Consider the following 23,007-nt stretch of genomic DNA (forward strand, 5'->3'; position numbering starts at 1 on the left):
GTTCAAGTACTTGGCTCCCTGATACCCCAGAACAGACCCAGACTGCATTCCTGGATCCCTGCTTCAGCCTGGCTCAGCCATGGCTGTTGTGGGCACCAAGGGTGAAACAATAGATGGAAGACTTCTCCTTTCTCTCTCTCTCTCTCTCTCTCTCTCCCCTTCTCAAATAAATAAAATACAAATAGAAATATTAAAAAGAGTGTGTAGCTTAGATTGAAGGCAAAAAAAGAACTGTAGGAAATGTCACATTGATTACATATGTGTTCATATACATTTTTATCTACCTGTGATGAATGTGTTTTTAAGTTGTCTCATGTTACTCTTTGTCAATAAAGCACTTCGCTGAAACAATCTTTTGTTAAACTCAGAAAAATTCTTTTCCTCAAATCACTACCATGTTACCTGGAAAAAATAATGAGATACCATTGAATGTTAGTAGGATTTAGTTGACTTAAAACTAAAATAAAACAAAAATAGCAAACTTAACCAAACCAAAACAAAGAAAAATAAACATAAAGCAGAGGGGGGGGCAGTGGCAAATGGATATTGAGGAGGCAATAGAAAGAGTAGAATAAAAAATAACATTAATTAAAATGTTAGAAGTGAAGGAAACAATAAAATCAATCACAGTAAATTTACAAGTAGCATATTTAGGAAGAAGCAAATGTAGTACATTTTTTTTTTTAGGGGCCAGCACTGTGGCTTAGAGTGTAAAGCTGCCTCCTGCAGTGCCAACATCCAATATGGGCAACAGTTCAAGTTCTGGCTGCTCCACTTTTGATCCAGCTCTCTGCTTATGACCTGGGAAAGCAATAGAAGATAGCCCAAGTCCTTGGGCCCTTGCACCCACATGGGAGACCTCAAAGAAACTACTGGCTCCTGGCTTCAGATCAGCACAGCTCCAGCCATTGTGGCCATCTAGGGAGTGAACCAGCAGATGGAAGACCTCTCTCTCTCTCTCTCTCTCTCTCTCACTCTCTCTAGCTCGCTTGTTCTCTCTCTGTCTCTGCCTCTACCTCTCTGTAACTCTGCATTTCAAATAAATAAATAAATCATTAAAAACTTTTAATACAACTCTATGATACTTAAAATAGGCACACTGGAAAAAATTCCACAAAAGCTTAGAAGACAAGGCTAGAAAAGCACATTCAAAATAAACCTGGTGCATCTATGTTAATGTCAGGCAAAACTGACTTCAATGAACAAACAGGTAGGCATGTATTGATAAAAGTTTGAATGTATCTGACAAAGTAAACCTGAATAACTAGCAATGTATCTGCAAAATATGTAAATAAAAACTAATCAACAAACAGATTAAAAGAATAAGTCTATTGTCATAGTGGGAAAAAAAAAAACTACTTCAGTACCTGAAAGATAAATTATATTTAAACAGAAATTTATATGTTTTCATAAAGATAATTAGCAAACTTGATCTACGAGAAGAATTTAGGAAGCTATACCTAATTATATAGAAAACTACACACATTTTTCAGGTACACATAAAGCACTCCTAAAATTTGCTCTGTTGCCTCTTCCTCTGTCAAACCCCACAGAATACTTTGTTTGCAGAGATGTTTCTCTATGGTGCTGGTGTATTTTCATTATGCTTATCAGTCTTGTTCTTGAAATCAGTCTTATTCCTTCTAAGAAATGGGGCCTAAAAGATCATAGCCATCATCTAACCATTGTAACAACTGCTTGAAATAGGGCTTATTCCTTATCGCTGTCTCTCATTTTAAATAGGAAAACATGTCCCAAACAGATTCAGTTACCTTTCGACAGTCACACAGGTAAAAGGAGCAAGAGCTATAATTCAAATCACAGTCTTTCGCATTCCCAAAAAGAAAAAATGACCCAAAGATTTTACTATACTTTCTTTTACATGCCAAGCATTAATATACGGCTTTTAGCAGTAATGGAGTATTTAATGGAACCAAAGCTTGAAGTAAAATTATACAGATGGCTAATAAAGGGAGAAAGGGACATTCCAAGTACCAGAAAAATATCCTATAGGAAGATATGCAATTATGATAGGGACCAATATATTATCCCAGGAAAACATTACTTTTGCACAATGTGGTTGAAGAGCAAATAAGAATAAATTATAAGATGTGATTTTATGTTAGTTTAAAATGCCTAACAGATCTTTTCAAATAAGTAAGAAATGAGGTCTAATTAATATTGTATTTTGGGAAATTTCTCTGGCCTTCACTTGTTACATTGATAATGGAAGAAAGTTTAGTATTTTGGTCTTTGAATTTGAAATTAAGCACATTTTATATCCCTATTAACTGGCTCAGTAAATTTCCCAGTGGAAAAATAAATGTTAGCAAAGCTTGACTTGTACCTTCCAGCAATACCTAGTTTCAAATTTCAGAAACTTGTCATGTTCCAAAATTGAAATGATTTTTAACAATATATGTTTGCTTTGGGCATTTCTTTATTAGTCAGCGTTCTTGACTTTGAACAGATAGTCTTATTAGTATGACCTATAGTACTTATTTTGCGGTTAGTTTCAGTGCCTCTATAAATTAACAGAATGTTGGTGCCTGAGGCCTGGTTTCCATATTTAGAAAAGTAAACGGAAGACAATGGATGGCTTCTCTGAAGATAAGGTTTTCTGAAGTTTATTTTGTGTTGTGTAGAATATTCATAGCTTTATTTTTAAAGATTTTTATTTATTTCTTTGAAAGGTAGAGTTACAGAGAGTGAGAGAGAGACACAGAGAGAAAGGTCTTCCTTCTGTTGGTTTACTCCATAAATGGCTGCAATTTGCAATGGCAAATGCGCTGATCCGAAGCCAGGAGCCAGAAGCTTCTTCCTGGTCTCCCACGTGGGTGTAGGGGCTCAAGCACCTGGGCCATCTTCTACTGCTTTCCCAGGCCACAGAAGAGAGCTGGATTGGAAGAGGAGCAGCCGGCACTAGAACTGGCACCCATGTGGGATGCTGGCTCCACCAGCGGAAGATTAACCCACTGTGCCATTTTGGAATACTCATAGTTTTAATTCAATTTATCAAAGAATATCTCAGTATCTTAACATGCATATATTCCTTATATGTCAATGAGGGTATGCCAAAGTACATTGCCAAGAGACACTGTTTTTTCCCCCAAAAAAAACTGTAAGACCACATATGAAGGAAATTATAGTGGAATAATGATAATAGCAGCTCTAATTAATTAGCACCTTCTGTGTTTCTGGCATTTTGATAGGAGGCATACTTACACAAATTTCATTGAACGAAATACTTAAACTCGTTCTATATAGTAGACAGCTATCTCTTTTGGACCATGAGGAAAGTGAAACTCGAAGAAGAGGAATGCTGACAGTTATTAGCAGAATCACCAGTTGGAAGTTAGTATGAGTAACTCCTGAATCCGTACTCATGTCACCAGTGATTCAAAAAAAGGGAGAGCAGTCATAACTGGAGATTGATGGGACAGCTGAAGGAGTATTTCATACCAAGGGCACCAGAACGGAGTGTCCCCATCAGAGAGTGAGAGAACAGTGAGCGCCGCCAAAGGAAGTGTCTGAGTAGGTGATACAGCTCAACCCTGCAGATTGAATTTGGAAGTAAAGGGTCCAATATTCCATATTTTAGTTTTATTGTTATGCATATTTAAATTGTTAATATTTCTGCCAAAATACTAATTGTTCTGGTGATGCCTGTTGCCCAATAGTTGTTCTGTTCTCTTTAGATGGCTTTGTGAAGGTTTCTCATTATTTTTGCTTCTGAGCTCTTAGTGTGCTGGGTGAACCCTTTTATACCACACATTAGGTCAGGAAAGTCAGAACCTATTCTGCATTTGGATAACTTCAAAGAAAGGACAGAATATTGCCCCTGTATTGGAGAACCTCAGGCATGGCAGAACCTTAGGAAAAGCTCCATATGAAAGCAAGGTTAGTAAGCGCTCCTCTGGTGAATGCCCTCATCTTTGGTTTTAGAAAGAAAATGCTAATTTCGTAGGATGTAATTCAATGGTCTTGGGTGTTTTGAAGGGCAGAGAATGAATGCTAAGGACAAACTAACAGTTTCACAATGCAATTTCCTTTCACCCATCCCAGCAAGCATTTTATTTTTCTTTTTTTTTAAAGATTTATTTATTTATTTGAAATGCAGAGTTACAGAGTGGTAGAGGCAGAGAGAGAGAAAGAGAGGACTTACATCTGCCGGTTCGCTCCCCAGATGGTTGCAATGGCCAGAGCTGCGACAATCCAAAGCCAAGAGGCAGGAGTTTCTTCCAGGTCTCCCACATCTGTGCAGGGACCCAAGGACTTGTGCCATCTTCTACTGCTTTCCCAGGCCATAGCAGAGAGCTGGATTAAAAGTGGAGCAGCCAGGACTCTAACTGGCACCACATGGGATACCATTACTGCAGGCAGCAGCTTTACCAGCTATGTCACAGTGCCATCCCCAGAGAACGTTATTCACAGCCCTTATCTTGTCTTGTGGATGCCAACATCAGCAGATATAAATTTACAGAGGCAGACAAGGACAGTCTAAAGACAGTAGAAAGGAATAGAAAAAGAAAAAAGGGTCCCACATATCTAGTTGAGTTAACTCTCACACTCTGCCTTGAGATGTGGCCATGCTCAAATTTTATGAGTTCAAACAGCCTTCAGTCTGACATAGTTTCAAATATTTGATTTGCTTCTATTGCTACCACTATCAGCACTGATATTGATATTGTTTCCTTAATTCCATGTTTCTATCTATAATTTCTCCCAATATTAATCATAGAGAAGTATATAGCCTGCTTTAAAATGACACTGTAGCCACCTCAGTAAAGTTATTCTATATGTATGATTAGCACTTTGCATAGAGCATGGGTCATAGAAAATATTCAAATACATGGCATAATAATCAGTTGAAACAGCCCTGACATTTGTGAAAGCAAGAATTCTTTTATATCATAGATGAGGCAACTAATGCCTCAGTGATTACCAAAGACTTTAATTAGAGGTAAAGTTTATATTTCAGAACTTAGTGGTTAGTTTTACATCCAATGCCTTGTTTATTTACTGCCTCAGCAAAGTGTATTTTGTATATAATTAGAAATTAGCGGCCAGCACCATGGCTCCTAGGCTAATCCTCCGCCTGGGGCGCCAGCACCCCGGGTTCTAGTCCCGGTCGGGGTGCCAGATTCTGTCCCGGTTGCTCCTCTTCCAGTCCAGCTCTCTGCTGTGGCCTGGAAGTGCAGTGGAGGATGGCCGAGGTCCTTGGGCCCTGCACCTGCATGAGAGACCAGGAGGAAGCACCTGGCTCCTGGCTTCAGATGGGCGCAGCGCCGGCTGTAGTGGCCATTTGGGGGGTGAACCAATGGAAGGAAGACCTTTCTCTCTGTCTCTCTCTCTCTCTCACTATCTCACTGTCTAACTCTGCCTGTCAGAAAAAAAAAATAAATTAGCAAAGAGAAGCCAGGGATCCAGAACCAGATTTCTGTCTCCTGGTTCTGGTTTATCTACTTTGCTGGATGCAAGAGTATTAGTCTCCTAAATTTTGGACATAATATCAAAAATATCATATCAATTAAATAAAATTATATCATCATATTGGTTATGGAATATGACTATTTTTCATATATCAGCTGTCCACACCACATAAATCAATCCACAGTCTGGGTATATTAATTGCTTTATATTCTATCACTTTTTAAAATGCTTCTGATAGTCTCCACTATTATGCCCTGTTTACCATAAAGACAGTAACTTTTATGATAGTAAATTAGGAAACATTTTCTGCAAACCCATGAAACCCAACTGAAGGGTAAGTAGCCCTGAAACAAACAAACAAAATCAGAACTCTTTTTTTGTTTGTTTGTTTGTTAAGACTTATTTATGTATTTGAGTTACACAGAGAGAAAAAGGGAGAGACAGAGAGAAATCTTCCATTCACTGGTTCATTCCCCAAATTGGCAAAGCTGGGTCAGTCCGAAGCTGAGGAGCCAGAAGCTTCTTTCTGTTCTTTCTTGGGATGCAAGAGTCCAAGCACTTGGGCCAATTTCCTGTTATGCTAATAACAGGTGTACAGAGCTAGCCTTTAGCAAACAACATGAATGAATAGGCTTCATCCAATATATTCTAACACTGTGTGAATCTCTATCCAAAGAGTTTATTACAATTTTGCTAAAAATTCAAGGGCCAGAATTTCATCGGTGGTGGAAATGAGCACAGACACCTATGTTTCTGTGTCTGTTTTTGTAGATGTGGATTTTGGGAGAGTTGTAGGAGAGCAGTAGAGAAGTTCTCTCTGCCTGGACTGGACTATCATGTTGAAGTCAGTTTTGACATCAGATAAGGGTGAGACAAAATCAATGTTAGTGTTTATAATTATGTATATTTTGGTGTATAATTTATAGGAAAAAAATCATACATCTTTGGTGTGAATTTCCATGAGTTTTGACAATTGTAAAATATCGAATACAAGTACTCACAGATGAATTGCAACACCACAGAATCACTGCTTATGTCCTTCCAATTTCCTCCCAACAGACTGTTTTGTCAGAATTTATATCAGAAATTTTGTGGGGCCATACCATGGCTCACTTGGTTAATCCTCTGCCTGAGGTGCCAGCATCCCATGTGGGTGCGGTTCTAGTCCCGGTTGTTCTTCTTCCATTCCAGCTCTCTGCTGTGGCCCGGGAAGGCAGTGGAGGATGGCCCAAGTACTTGGGCCATACACTCTCATGGGAGACCAGGAGAAAGCACCTGGCTCCTGGCTTCAGATCAGCGCAGCACCAGATGTGGCAGCCATTTGGGGAGTGAACCAATGGAAGGAAGACCTTTCTCTCTGTCTCTCTTTCTCACTGTCTGTAACTCAACCTGACAAATAAAAAAAAAATTAAAAAAAAAGAAATTTTGTTTTGTCATCTATAGATTTCCTAAAAATAATCACTCAGCCTTCTTCTTCAAGGCAGGATAAAGTAATTATGATTGGATCTAATCTTCCACTTGAAACAACTAAACAGAGCTACCAAAATACATGGGAAAAATGATTTTATGATATTGTTGGCCATGAGCAATGAAGATCAGTGAACTCTGATGTCATGATTTCTCTTGTAATTTGGTGTTGAAGTCTCTCTTGACAGTGACCATAAACCAAGACTGCCTCTTTCCAGGAGAGCCTGATCAAGGGAAAGGTAGGGCTACATGTTAGTCAGGTAAGCCTCAGTTTAGGGAGTGGCACCAACTGCCCAAAGCAGAGGGAATTTATTGTTCTCATTTCTATGTTATTCTGACTAAAAATGTGTAAACTCAGTACAACCATGAAAATGCAACAGGCTGAGAAGAATTTAACAAATAAATGACTGAAGCTCTTCAAATTACCTAGCTAATGAAAGAAAATACTGAGAGTATCTTCTATTTTGACCCAATCTACTCATTTATGCTTTTATGTTAGAGACAATTTATTTCTATTTTACTTAATGGTTGACATGTTTAGGGGGTTGTTTTCTTTTTTTTTTTTTTTTCTTTTTGTCAGGCAGAATTAGTGAGAGAGAGTTATAGACAGGAGAGAGAGACAGAGAGAAAGGTCTTCCTTCCATTGGTTCACTCCCCTAATGGCTAGGAGCCGGGTACTTCCTCCCGGTCTCCTATGTAGGTGCAGGGACCCAAGCACTTGGGCTGTCCTCCACTGCCCTCCTGGGCCACAGCAGAGAGCTAGATTGGAAGAAGAGCAATCGGGACTAGTACTTGGCGTCCAACCAGGACTATAACCTGGGGTGCCTGTGCCACAGGCAGAGGATTAGCCAAGTGAGCCACAGCGCTGACCCCTAGGGGAGTTGTTTTCTATTCATTACATGTGTTCATTCATTTTTTTCTCCTTTCTACTTTTCTATTAGGTAAATTTTACATTTTTTTTTGCTGTTTTTTCTTCTACACTTTTAGCTCTTCTCTTTGTGACTAGGCGTTCGTATATCTTTGTTGACGACTGTTTATACAACATGAATATTTACCATTTTCTACTTTCCAGTAATATGCTGATTCAAAAACAACAGAATAATCTTAAAATTATGCAATTTCATTTAACACCTCCTCACATATTACATCTTTCTGTTCTATAATTATTTCTATACATTCTATAATCCTCAGAATACATTGCCATTACTTTGATCTAAAATCAATATTTTAAGTCAAATCTTTAAAGAAAGCTATATAAACTAAAGATACAAAATTAAAATAGTAAGTTTTTCACATATACTATTTCTAGTTATTGTCCTTTCTTCACACATGAGATTCAATTTATCATCATTTCTTTTTTTTTTTTTTTTTTTCCTGATCAAGGCTCCTTTATTGAATAAATCCAGTAGTATTTAAACATGACCAGTTGTTTACAAGAAGGAGCACAAAAGATTTACATATCAAAAAGGCTCTTAAGGTTACAAAGAGTTTCCAATAAGGTTCTTAATTATTGATTACAAGGGTACAATAAAACACTTAGGTGATAAATGCAGGTTACAGGTGTGACTGATTATCTGTATCATCTCTTGTGAAAGGTTTAGGTTCTTCCTGCCTCTTCCAGGAATCTCCCTAGCCCAATTGTCTGTGCCCGGGAAGTCTCCATTCATATGTTTAAGTGTAAACAAAGGGACTGACTACCTGTGGCTGCCCACATTTCCCCCTTTTTTATTTTTTGAGGCACTGTTCCTGTCTTAGGTTGCCGGTGTCTCTTCTTGTCCTTACCCGTCATTGGACACCCCAGACATTCTCTGAGGCTCCTGTCTTAGGTTGGTACAAGGAGACCGAATCTTACCCGTCATTGGAATTCAATGCCATCCTTTTTGGCTCGGGGGTGAAGCTGTGAATGCAACTTTAAAATCTCAGACCAAATGGTACCAAATGGCACCAAATGGCACAGAGAGGCCTTGGAATATACAGGGGAGGCACGGACAAAAAGGCAGGAGCAGCAATAAAGGACCCAGCAACATCAAAAGCCAGTGGGTCCATTGAGATCCACCAACAGAAAAGGGATTAGTTAGAAACATATGCTGAAGTTCACCTTTTAGCTGCCATACCAGATATTTTATGTAATGAACATTATTTGAGATATTAAAGCAGCAACTTCCAGGAATCAAGTCACAGCTTATAAGATCTTTCAGTAGTAAGTAGTTAATGGCAGCTAAATGTGGCCAGAAATTGCTACTTTCAACAGAGAAGGAGGAATTGACCATAAGTTACTTTAACAGTTTTGACCAATACATCAACCAGGCTTCTTTTCTAGAATTGACAAAGGTATACCGGAGTCTGTCAATGTGACCAGTTTTAATATGCTAAAATCAGTATTCTCCTTTTTCGATTGATCAGTCACATTAAGCCATTGATTTTCAACTATAACCCAATTTATCATCATTTCTTTTGCCTAACTTATTTGAGAGCTTCTTAGAGTTTATTTTTTCTAGAGACCTCTTATATAAACTTAAAATTCTGAAAGTGCCTCTTTTATTTTGCTTTATAATATTCTGGAAATAATTTCAAACATTCATTAAAGGGTTTATAAATATTACAATATTAAAATAGTATATCTGTGCTCCTTAGCCACATGCACATTGGTTAATATTTTACCCTCTTATTTGTTTTTTATCTTTTTTATCTTTCTATCCATCTCTTTATCTATATTTTTATTAATCACTATGTAAATTGAATAATTTATGTTCCTAAATAAAGGAAACTTTCCTAAATAAAAGACTAGTGTTTTTTTTTTTATATTATAGTAGAGTTGTCAAACTACATTAAATTTAACTTTGATTCAATGCTTTTATATAATGTAACATGTATATTCTAATTTTGTGTGTTCAATAAGCAACGTTCTTATAATATTTGTCTTTTCTGGTACAAACTGCAATATAGGGTGAGTTGTTGCATTTAATTGACATGTATCCTTAGGCTCCACTGATATGGAATATTTGCACATTTGTATTCCTTTTTAAATTTTCACTTTATTTGAAAAGGAGAGTTAATTTTTCATCTATTGATTTGCTCCCTAAATGCTTACAACAGCTTAAGCTGGATGGAGAAAAATTTTTCATCTACTGATTCATTTTCCAAATGCTCAAAAACCCAACAGAGGCCTTCCACATTAGTTACAGAGACCCAAATACTTGAACCATCATCTTTTGTTTTCCTGTGATGTGCGTTAGTAGGAAGTTAGAATTGAGAGCAGAGGTGGGATTTGAACTGGGGCTCTCTGATATGGAATGCGGGCATTCCAACTAACATCTTAACCACTGCAACAAGCACCCACCCCTCTTTTTCTTTTATGATACTACCAAAGTATGTCTGTAACATACACACCCACACAAACACACACACACACAAAGATACTTTCTCTAATCTCTGGAGTATTTAAGTATATTATGTTATGAAGCTAAAAGGGACATTATATATATAATTAATACAAAAGAAGTTATATTGCACAGTAGGGTGACTATAGATAATGATAATGCAGTGGGTATTTCTCTTTTTGAAAAAAAAAAGCTTTAAAAGTATTTTGAAAGTACTTCCTCTAACCAAATGATAAATATTTGAGTAAACAGATATACTTATGGGATTGGATGTTAAACAATGTATATACGTATCAAAATGTCACATGGTGCCCCATAAATAGATATGATTTTTATATTTTTAAAAATATATTTTTAGAAGATTTATTTTATTTATTTGAAAGGCCAAATTGCACATAGAGAGAGAAAGAGAGAAAGGACACAGAAAGAGAGAGGTATGTTCTATCCATTGGTAAACTTCCCAAATGGCCACAATGTTCAGGACTGGGCCAGGAGAAAGCTAGGAGCCTGAAATTCCATCCAAGTCTCCCATATGGGTGCAGGAGCCCAAAGACTTGGGCCAACTTCTGCTACTTTCCAGGAGCATTAGCAAAGAGCTGGTTTAGAAGTTGAGAAGCTGGAACTTGAATGGGCACCCAAAGGGATGCCAGTGTAGCAAGCGGCTACTTCACCTACTGTGCCACAATGCCAGCCCCTTAAATATATTTGTAAAGGTATTTACATCGATAAATTACCCTGGATTATCAAAATGGCTCCAATCCATTCACACAGCTCCTTTAAAACAAAATTGCCTCTGGCTGGAATCAGAGAGGTACAAGAGAAGCAGTGGTCTGCAACCTTTCAAGTGTGTGAAGGATAAGGAGTGCTGTTCTAGGTGGATGGCCTTATGAAATGGGATGCCTCTAGGAGAGAATACTTATTCTCAGCTGATATCCAGAGAGAAAACAGACAAAGTCCTGTTTTCTTAGGACAGGTTCTAGTCAACAACCTTGTTAGATTTTCAACTTTAGAATTTGGTCTGGAGGGCTCTTTCAGGAGAGAGGCTCTAAATTCTAGCCCTGCTGTAATGAGGCTCCAGGGAAGTTGGCTGTGGACACTTTCAGTGTTCCTTTCATGGGTTATTTCCTTGTGCTGGCAGAATGCCTAGTGCCCAAGTATCTGACCATGAACAGGTGCCCTCACGGAACACTTGTTTATACTGGCAGAGAGATGTGGCTCTTGTCTGACTTGTGTGCAGTTTATTACTATGAAGATAGCCACTCTGAGAGTTTTGACCTGGAGGAAGGTTTAGTTCCAGTGAGTTGGTTATGTGAGACCCGGAGGAGGAAACACAGCAAACTACATGAAATAATAGAATTATTTTATGTACCACAAGCCTCTATGAGAAAATATGGATGTTCCACAAGCAGATGGGGGGGTGGGGAGAAAGAGAGGAGAGAGAGAGAGAGAAACAGAGAGAGGAAAAACCTGTATGGCACCATGCCCTTATTAATGTCCATGAGCATTAATCCTGAGTCTTTCCCATAGTGGGTATAGAATGCCTAGAAAACACCAGAAAAGGAAACTCACTAACATGATTTGGGTGTTAACCATTAGGCTTTATCATGGTCAGCAGCTGTAGGGTTTGTGTGTTTTGAGATCAGTGAAGTGAGGACATGTGGGCCATACTGTAGGGGATAAATTTTAACTTGGCTAAAGGTGATGGAGCATGATATGGTTTCAAGTAACATATGTTAGACCTAAAAATGGATGCCAAGGCAGCAACTATATTTACAAGGATCAGATAAATGTGAATTAGTTTGCAAACAGATTCATCCTCATAGCCTCCAGACACAAATAAAACCAAGCATTTTTGTTTTGCTCTTGGAAGTCTCTGAGCAAACACCAGCCTTAGTCATGGTACATGCCAAACCATGAACTAAAGATCTGGGAGATAGGGCATCTGTATTGCCTGCCCTCCCACCCTTCTTCCTCCTCTCTCTACTATTCCCACTCTTTTATAAAGATCTATTTTCAGTTACTTATACTCATCAGATTAACCCCACACCAAATGAATAATTCAACAAATGGTATAAAGAAAAAAAAAAAAAAACACGGTTCCACAACAGTAGAGACAAGGGCTGTAAACAACCATCAGATATGAAAATGTTGATTTCAATTCTATACACTACGTTTTAGATACTCTATTAGTTACCACAGGTCAGGGAAAACACATAGGATTTGTCTTTTGGAGACTGGCTCATTTCACTAAGTATAATGGTTTCCAGTTGCATCCATTTTGTTGCTAATGAGAATTTCATTTGTTTTTTTACCACTGAGTAGTATTCCATAGTGTATGTATGCCATAATTTCTTTATCCAGTCATCAGCTGATGGGCATTTGGTTGATTCCATATTTTAGCTATTGTGAATTGATCTATATTCAGCTTTCTGTGATATCTCTGTACTGTCTTCCACAATGGCTGCCCTGGTTTACATTCCCACTAACAATGGGTTAGGGTGCCTTTTCCCCAAAACCTCATCAGCATTTGTTTTTTGTTGATTTTGATATGAGAGCCATTCTAACTGGGATGAGGTGAAACCTCATTGTGGTTTTGACTTGTATTTCCCTGATAGTGATCCTTAGCATTTTTTCCTGTGTCTGTTGGCCATTTGCATTTTCTCTCTTGAAAAATGTTCAAGTCCTTTGCCCATTTCTTGACTGAATTGTTTGTCTTGCTGTTGTTGAGTTTCTTGAACTCTTTATAGATTCTAGATAGTTGGCGTGTATCAGTTGTGTAGTGTACAAATATTTTCTCCCATTCTGTCAGCTGCCTCTTCACTTTGCTGTGTGCTTCCTTCTCAGTGCAGAAGCTTCTCAGGTTGATGAAATCACATTTGTCAATTTTGGCTTTGATTCCCTGTGCTTCTGGAGTCTTTTCTAAGAAGTCTTTGACTATGCCAATATCTTGCAGGGTTTCCCCAATGTTTTCTAATAATTTGATGGTATCAGGTTGTAAATTTAGGTCTTTGATGCATTTTCAGTGAATTTTTGTGTTATAAGGTAGGGGTCTATTTCATAAATCTCCTAATGTGGAGATCCAGTTTTCCCAGAAACATTTGTTGCAGAAAGTATCTTTTTCCCAGGGATTGATTTTTAGGTGTTTTTTTTTTTTTTTTTTTTTTTTTTTTTTTTTTTTTTTTTTGTCACAGATAACTTGGTTGATATCTAGCTTCCAATTGTGCTGTCTATTCTGATAATATGCACACACTCAATTCTGGTGCAGAACAGGCATGAGATTATTGTTTCAATGAGATTTGACTCATTAACCTGAAATGCTTTGGGCTCTTTGAATGTAGAATCACACACTAATACAAGTCCTGATTATTCAAATACAACATATCATACCATATTACACTTTAACTCCCTGCCCAAAAGGAACTTTTTCCCTTCAAGTCTCTTCAATTTTCTTTCTAATGAAAATTGTATTAAGTTTCCACTTTTTTTCTTCAAACATCCTTGCTTAACTTTTAAAGAATTGCATTAATGAAATTCCTTTCAGTACAACCCCAAAGCCTAAACAGCCTAGCCTGCCAACAATTTTGTGACTAACCATCAATCTCTGAGCAAAAATAACCATTCATCTTTAGCAGTCTGAAATTATATGTTCTTAGGACAAAAGGGAATATATTTTAATCTTAAACAAAATTAATGTCTGTCAGAGAAATTTATTGCATTTTGACATATTATAAGATAAGCATATTTTGATATAGGCTGCAATTTCTTTTTTGCAATCCAGTATTTGCTTAAGACTCTTTTGCTTTCATTCTGCATATTTCTGGCTTATCCCTCCCAAACTGTTTGCTGTTTTATAGCAAATGAAAATATGTTTGCAGAAATTACATACAAAACTGTTTACTGAGAACTTAAATCTTCTGTGGCTACATTTTTTTTCTTTAAACTTCATGGAGTTTTTGACTCTCTTTGTCTCTCCTTCTCTTTCTTTCTCTCAACTTTATATAATTAATTAAAATACTATATCTCATACACCCTGAACTTACCATTCGGATAGTTGGGCTAGGACACTATCAGATATTATTAAGCTTTTTAATGCATCTGAGAAAATAAAAAAAAAATCAGGATCCACAAGCATTTGTACTTTGCATGCAAGTGTAAGGATAAAATATAATTTTTACACATTTTATTGGTCAGTATTTAGGTTTGAGTGCATATAAAAACTTAAAGGAAACTTATCCAAAATAGAAATTTTATTTTCTGAAGATATGTTCAGGTATGAGCTAGACCTAGGGCTGGTATAGCATTGCCATGGTGGCCCCAAAGGGAGATGCTGCCGATTTACAGACCTTTCATGCCTGGGATGTGGTCCAAGGAGCTGAACTGAAGAACAGGGAAGAAAAACCTTGATCCCATCTTCTATATAATATCTTTGAAAGCCACATACATTTCTATTACCTCTATCATTCCAATAGCTAAATTAGTTAAAGGGGATTATTTGGCTACAAACCGGGCCTGAAAATGGGATCTTTATTATGCTGGAGTTCCCTTACTGAGGAGAGGAGGACAGAAAGCAACAATCTCTGGCTTAGACATCAAAGGGGGAAAAGCCAAGAGACAGAATTGCATTTCAGATTTTGAAGCTTTGTTTTATTTTTAAGGGAAATGTGGAACTATGAGGTAACAAATTTACCTCTTATTGTATCTTCTTATATGCCTCACCAAAATTTGCTTTGACTTTTTGTTTCCCATAACTACTTTTATTGAAATCATCACTTCTTGCCCATTCTATGACAATTACCACCAAAATAGAATCCCAGTTTCTACTGTCGGTTCTTTTTAGTTCATTCTCCACACAATGAAAACTAGCAGTTTTTCACTCTTATGCTTTAAATCCCTTAATCCCTTCTTATCTCCCATATAATAAAATGTGAGTATGACTTCTTTCAAACAACTTACCTGCCTTTTAACTCCCTTTCTTTTACATGATTAAAGTGCTGTGTTCCTCGGTCACACATATTGACACATGTGTACTTTCTCTTCTCTCTATAGAAAGGATTTCTATGTGCTCTGCATGTAACATGGATCAGATTACTGATTATTCTGTTCCTGAGTAGAACTTTCGTCTAACACTCACTATGGTTTCCACTGACTTTCTTTAAATCACTTATAAAAATCCTTATTTTTGGTTTGTGTATTAGTCCATGTAAATTTGTATAATACACACTGCATCAATAGAGATGAGATTTATATAGGTATCTATAAGAACAACATCAAATTTACATAAACATGTGAAGACAGAGCTGCTATATACTAACATCCAGTGTCCCCTATTATAAATAATTTATGTTGCTATGGTGCATTTGTCACAAATAATGACCCAATGTTGAAATACTATTATTAATTAGACTCCATCATTTATTTGGACATCATTCATATTTGCCTACTATACTTTTTATGTTCAATAGCTCCATTCAGAAAACCATATTTAGTGGTCTTTTAGTCGTAAGTTTCCTCTGATCTGTGCTAATTTCTTTGATGCACTTTGTTTTTGATTAACTTAATGGATGGGAAGAATACTCATTAAGTATTTTATGGAATGACCGTTTTTTCATAACACTCCTAAGTTTAAGTATTTATAATTTTGTTGAAGATTAAGCCAAGGTTATGAGTTTTGTGGGAAAAGACCACAGAGATAGATGCCATTCTAATACAGCCCATCAAAGGTTCACATCAACATGATTTCCCACTAAGGATATCAATTTTTATTACTTGCCTGAGAGTTGTAAGGATCGTCCATTGTAAGATTACCCTACAACCCTACTCCTGCCACCACTCACATTTCTAGGTTGCTCTCTTTGGAAAGAAGTCATCACACATAGTCCATAATTAAATATTAGGACATTGCATCCTGTTCGTTGAAAGCAGGGGTACCTGCATAAATTACTTAGAATTTCTTTGCATTGGAGATTTATCTGTTTGTTCCCGAGTATGTATTTATTAAATAGTTTATTTAAATCAGCTCTAATTCATTTATGTTTGTATTCCTTTGGGTGCAATACAGAACTACATTATTTTTCTGCTACAGAAATTGTTCTTCCTTCTTCCTTCGGTCACACTGAAACTCTTTATTAACCATTAACTCCCCTGGCCCTTTACACAGTCATTAGGAAGCTGATTTTCTGTTTATTATTTTTTATTTCTTCTTCCTTTCTGGAACTGTAATATGCTCTATTATCATGCTGTTACCTTCTCCAGGAAAAAAAAATAAAAAAAATTAACATTTGGAGAAAAAGCCTTTAAATTATTATTATTTTTTTGGTATTTGATACTGATATCACTTCATTGAGAGGAGCTAGGAAATATATTTGAATATGTTTAGACATAGACTCTTTTGTATATGAATTATCATAGTTATCCATTCATATCTATACTCATTTAACATGAGTTCATAATGATATATGCAATTCTAATCCATTATCCCATAGATAATTCTAGTCTTAACTTATTGAACACAAAAATACCCATTCCAACATTAGGAAACATGGGTTCCCACATTTTCTACCCATTTTCTTATTTCCTCTTTACAAATACTTGTCTTCGGTGGCTTAGGAATTTTTGACCTATGCTACTGCTAATAAAATAAATTACTTACTAGATTTCAGTGATTATATAGAAATCCTTTTGTTTTCAGTCTTAACAGCTTTCAATGTTACTTAAGTGAGCACCCTTTCACCATTTTCCTTATACCTATAAATGAAGTTATGTCAAGTATTTACCATATAGATGATCTGTAACAATGTTTTTTTGTGAAAGAGTCATGATGGTTTATATGTTATTGTTCCTTTCTGTTGATTTTGTTTCAACTAAAATAGTGGCTAGAAAATATTATTTCAAAGATGGTTTTTTAAGTGGTAAACAAATAAAGCCAACATAGACATACAATTTTGAACCAAACTGGTATTTTTGATGTTAGAATTCAGACACTATTTCTTAGTTACCAGTCACCCTCAGTGTCTTTTGTTTTCTTGTGCAGACTTGAGAGCAGAGCCAGCTTCAAGGAGTCTTCATGTTTATACTGAATGTATACTATAATTCAATCTCCCCATCCTGCTTTCTTCTCTATCCCTGCCTTCATAGATAAGTGTAAAGCCACATTTTAATGTTTCTTACTAATAAATCTAATCAATAGAAACAATGAAAAAGACAGATAACAGACATGGATAGTGAAGAGCAACCAGGACATGAACTGGCACCCACATGGGATGCTTGCGTCACAGTTGGAGACAGCGTACTACACCACAGAACCGGTACCAGAATTATGGTCTTCTAACTTTTTGTTTGTTAAACTCTTTAGGTACTGGAGCATGAAGACTTTGAATATACTGTAAATTAAAAATGTTATCTGAGGGGGCCAGTGACATGGCGCAGTAGGTTAATCCTCTGCCTGTGGCGCCGCATACCATATGGCTGCCAGTTCTAGTCCCAGCTGCTCCTTTTCCCATACAGCTCTTTGTTATGGCCTGGGGAAGCACTGGAAGATGTGGAAAATGGCCCAACTCCTTGGGCCCCTGCACCATGTGGAAGACCTGGAGGAAGCACCTGGATCCTGGCTTCGGATTGGTGCAGTTCTGGCCATTGCGGCCATTTGGGGAGTGAGCCAATGGAAGGAAGACCTTTCTCTCTTTCTCTCTCTCTCACTGTCTGTAACTCTACCTCTCAAGTAAATAAAAACTTTAAAAAAATGTTATCTGAAAAATTTTTTAAAAAAGCAAAAACTTATAGGTTATGATAAAAATGCATCCTGTGCTGGCGCCATGGCTCACTTGGTTAATCCTTTGCCTATGGTGCCAGCATCCCTTATGGGCACCAGTTCTAGTCCCAGTTGCACCTCTTCCAGTCCAGCTCTCTGCTGTGGCCCAGGAGGGCAGTGGAGGATGGCCCAAGTGCTTGGGCCCCTGCACCCGCATGGGAGAACAGGAGGAAGCACCTGGTTCCTGGCTTTGGATCGGCGCAGCGCCAGCCGAAGCGGCCATTTGGGGAGTGAACCAATGGAAGGAAGACCTTTCTCTCTGTCTCTCTCTCTCACTGTCTATAACTCTGTCAAATAAGAAAAAAATACATCCTGTGTTTAAGTACAATTAGTTGCTGACTTCAGGATTCAACTGAGACAGGGAGAGGGTGAATAAAGGAGAGTTAATGTAGAATCACCTTGTTTTTTTTTTTTTTTTTTTGAAAGAGTGAAAGAGAAAAAAGAGAGAGAGAATGAGAGAAAGGGCTCTTTCCTCCACTGGTTCACTCTCCAAATGGAACAGCGAGGGCTGGGTCAAGCCAAATCCAGGAGCCCAGAGTTCCATTTGTGGTGGCATGTGGGTGGCAGGGACATAAGCTACTTTCCCAGGATGGCAGCAGGTATGTTGGCATTGTCCACAGCAGCTTACCCACTGTGCCACAGAGGAGGCCCTGAAGCCTCCTTCTTTCTCCAGTGACTCTTGTACATCTGAAGCAGCCTCACACGACATACATCTCAATGTACTCACTAAACAATAATATGTCCATGACCTCATCAGAATTCTCTCTTATGATATGACATCCAAAAAGTGCTGAATTCTCAGACATAGCTTCAGGCATCTGAAACCTCGATTTGACTCAGGAAATATGAAAACATCTGTCTCCTTCTCTTTCGCTATCCCAAGATGTAAGTGTGGCTAATGGAAACAGCAGAGAATTAATATCTAACACTTATTGAATATGCATTGTTTGCTATGTGGTCTCCTCTTCTTTTCACATATAATATTTAATCAATATAATAACCATGTGACAAACATATTGTAGTCTCAATTTTGAAACGGAAAAGAATGAACCAAAGAGACATCAGAGAATTTGTTTAAAGTTACAGTTCCAGAAATAGGTATAGCTAGCTACTAAAAATTCAGAACTTAAATCTTTACAATATGATTCTACTATATTATATGAATCATCTAGAATTGGATAAATGTGACTTAAAGTCACACTTCCTCTTCTAAGTAATGGGGCATATCTGGACAAGTTAATCAATTTCTGTCAGCTACTGTTTTCTTGTAAAATATATAATAACACTTTTGTTAATGTCATTATAATTAAAAAGGAAACATTACATCCTAGAATCAGTGTATATTCGAAATAAGTTATTAGTACTTATACTTATGTTGTCATAAGCAAAAATCAATTATAGTAACCTGATAAAGAAATATATTATTTCAAGTCTATTCATTAACATGGACACTAGGGAAAGAATCTCAAAATCCCCAGGTATTTGAGTGCCTACTAACTAGTTTATTTTCTGGCTACTTAATATAAAGAAAAGGATAGAACAGAAAAATTCAATTTTCCAAAAAAATTACATTCTATAAAAAAGGCAAGAAAACATATATAAGAGTGTAATCTTGGAATAATGCATGGTTGAAGAAAAAGAAAAGGCTAAGACAGAAAGTGACAAATATTTTAAATAGGTGACCAGAAAATCCTCTAAAGAGTCAAACATTAAGAGACGACCTGAATGGAGTATATTATTGAACAGAATATAACAGGGAAAAGAACTGAAAATTCAAAAGCCCTAAGATGAAAGCCTGCATTGTTATTTAAGGAATGGTAAATATTCCAGTATAACTGATGGTAGGAAATTGATGTGAGAAAGAAAATAAATTATTGAGGTTAACCACAGATAGATCTATTTTATTGCATAGGCAATGATGAAGTTGTAGGCACTTATTCTAAAAAGCATTGAAGATATGCAACAGTTTTGGACTCAAATAAGCATTTGCCAAAGGAAATTTTGTACAAGGAAGTTGTTGGAAGAAAGGGCTTTTAATGTTAAAGCAGAAGATAACAGAAGTATATGTAGAAAATTTTCATATCATAATACAGGTGTGACACCTGAAAGAGAGAGAAGCAAAGGAAGGGGATTGGATAAGCATAGAGTAAGTGTGTGGTCTAGTAATTAAAATGCCCTAAGGACATCTATACCCCATGCCAAAGTACTTGGATTAAAGTCGCAGCTTTCCTGCCAATTCCTGCTTCCTATTAACATGCAGTCTGGGAGGCAGCAGGTAATGGCTCAAATACCTGGATTCTTGCCATCCACATGGGAGACTTAGCTTAAACTTCCAGCTTCCAGCTTACACCTGACATTTGGGGATTGAACCTGCACAAAACAGATTTCTCTTTCTGTCTCTGTCTCTCTCTTAAAATAAATAAATATTTGAAAAAATAATAATAGCCCAAAGTCACAACATGTTTATAAAATATCTGTGCTAGACCACTAAGTATTTTCTGAAAATTATTTCACTAAAATTTTCTTTAAACATGTATGCTGCACCAAATGGCTCACCACCTTAAAGTACTGACTGGGAGCAGTCTAGGGGAAGAATGGCTTTGGCATGAGTCCTATGATAATTCTAAGGGTCTGTAGCTGAAAATATTCATTGGGAGTGCTCCTTTATTTATGCTGTATTGCAGGGAGATCTGTGAGTGTAACTCCATGACCACCAGAAAGTTATTTTAAAGTATTTGGGTTACATGGCTTGGTTTTAATTTTCTGAATTAATAAATATTGTTGGGCACAAATGTAGAAGTGAGAAGGCTAGTAAAGAGACTACATCAGTTGTTTAGGGAAGAATTGATGGTGATTTGGACTGGAGTGGAAAGTATTGGGAGGGTTGAAAATAGTAAAGTTTTGGATGGATTCTAGTGATACAGATGAAAGTATTCAATGATGGACTATATATGACTTGTGAGAGGAGAAGATTTAGAAATGATTCAAATTTTTACTTTGAGACATTAGAGTAGACTTTCCATTTTCCAGCACAAGGGAGGTGTTAGAGAAAGCAGGTAAAGGTAGAGTGCAAAGGGGGTGGTTAATTAAGAGTTCAGATATAAAATGTTATACTGAGATATTTATTTAGAATTGTAGAGATATTGCATAATCTCCTGGATAAACAAGTCTGGAGTTAGGGAAGAAATTAGATGGAAAATAGACACATAGACACAAAATAGTAATCAGTGTATAAATTGCAATGACAATAGAGATGTTTTTGTTATCACCTAGGGTGTGCAGAAGGTAAAGAGGTAAGGACATAGTCTGAAAACTTCTAATATTAGAGATCATGATGATGATACCAAAAGAAAAAGTGATGTAGAAGGACTGTATACGAGGTAAGAGACTCAAACAAAGAATGTTGTATGAGAATGCAAATGTAGAAAGTTTATCAGGAAAGATGGCCTGGGGAGGGCATTTGGGATAGAGATCAAGACATCTTAAATTAGAGTCCCTGGTTCAAGTCCTGGCTCCAGCCCAATCCAGCTGTATGTGTGTATGAGTGTCTCTGTGCGTGTGTGTGTGTGAGAGAGAGATCTTTGGGAAAACAAGATGATGTTTTGAGTACTTGGGTCCCTGTCACTCATGTAGAAGATCCAGACTGAGTCCTTAGCGCCTAGCTTGTCTGGCAAACCCTTGGTCATCGCAATCCTTTGGGGAATGTACAGGATTCTCTGTTCAGTAATTTTAAACATTGATTGGGGTGCAGCAGATCAACACTGTCAGCTGAAAAACACATTAGAAAGTGTGTATATCGGGGCAGGTGCTATGGCATAGTAGGCTAAGGCTCTACCTGCGGTGCTGGCATCCCATATAAGTGCAGATTTTTATCCCAGCTACTCCTCTTCAGTTGAGCTCTCTGCTACAGCTTGAGAAATCAGAGGAAGATGGTCCACGTGGTTGGGCCCCTGCATCAATGTGGGAGACCTAGTTCTTGGCTCCTGGCTTTGAATCTGCCCAGCTCCAGCCCTTGCAGCCATCTGGGGAGTGAACCACCAGATGAAAGACCTTTTTCTCTGTCTTACCCTCTCTGTCTGTAACTCTACTTCTCAAATAAATAAATAGAAACTTTAAAAAAGTGTAAATGTCATTGTGACTTTTTTTGAGGAGGTAGGGAGAGAAAGAAAGAGAGAGATAGTGCTCTCATTCCCTGGTTCACTCTCCAAATGCCCACATAGGACAGGCTGGGACAGGCTAAAATCAAAGGCTAAGAATTCAATTCAGGTCACTAACAAGGATGGTAGGGACCCAGCTATTTGAGCTATCACCTGCTGCCTCCCAGGGTTTACGTTAGCAGGAAGCCAGTATGAGAGCAGAGCCCGACTCAAACCTGCTTTAATATGGAATGCAGTCCTCCCAACTCAGGATCATAATTGCTAGGCCAAATGCCCAGCCCTCACTGTGACTGTGATCAGGATTATTCTAATACACCACAGGAATATGGACATCAGTAGTTTCTGATTTGCAGGGAATCAGGAGACAGTCTATAAAACACAAATAGATAGGAGTTGTTCTTTCAGAAAAAGATGTGGAGTAGAAAATGTTTTCTTTCTTTAAGTATGGCTAATATTCAATATTTTATCTGATTGGAAAAATCCACTAAAAAAGGAAAATCTGGTGACATTAAATAGAAAGAGAATACTTACAGGAGTACAGTTCCTAAATGTGTGATGTGAAATTGTGTGGATCTTAGATAAGGACAGACAGAATTTATTGTTTGTAATAGGTAGGAAGGAAGATGCAGGTAACTGGAAAACATGGCAGTTATCTTCACACTGCTTCCATTTCTCTCGTTAAATAAGAAGTTTTCACTTTAGACTATGTTGAAAAAAATGGAGATTATGTTGGAAGTTAGAGGTTTAAAGTGGAAAGAGAATA

Source organism: Oryctolagus cuniculus, chromosome 1 (assembly GCF_964237555.1).
Source record: "Oryctolagus cuniculus chromosome 1, mOryCun1.1, whole genome shotgun sequence".
NCBI classification, from domain to species: Eukaryota; Metazoa; Chordata; class Mammalia; order Lagomorpha; family Leporidae; genus Oryctolagus; species Oryctolagus cuniculus.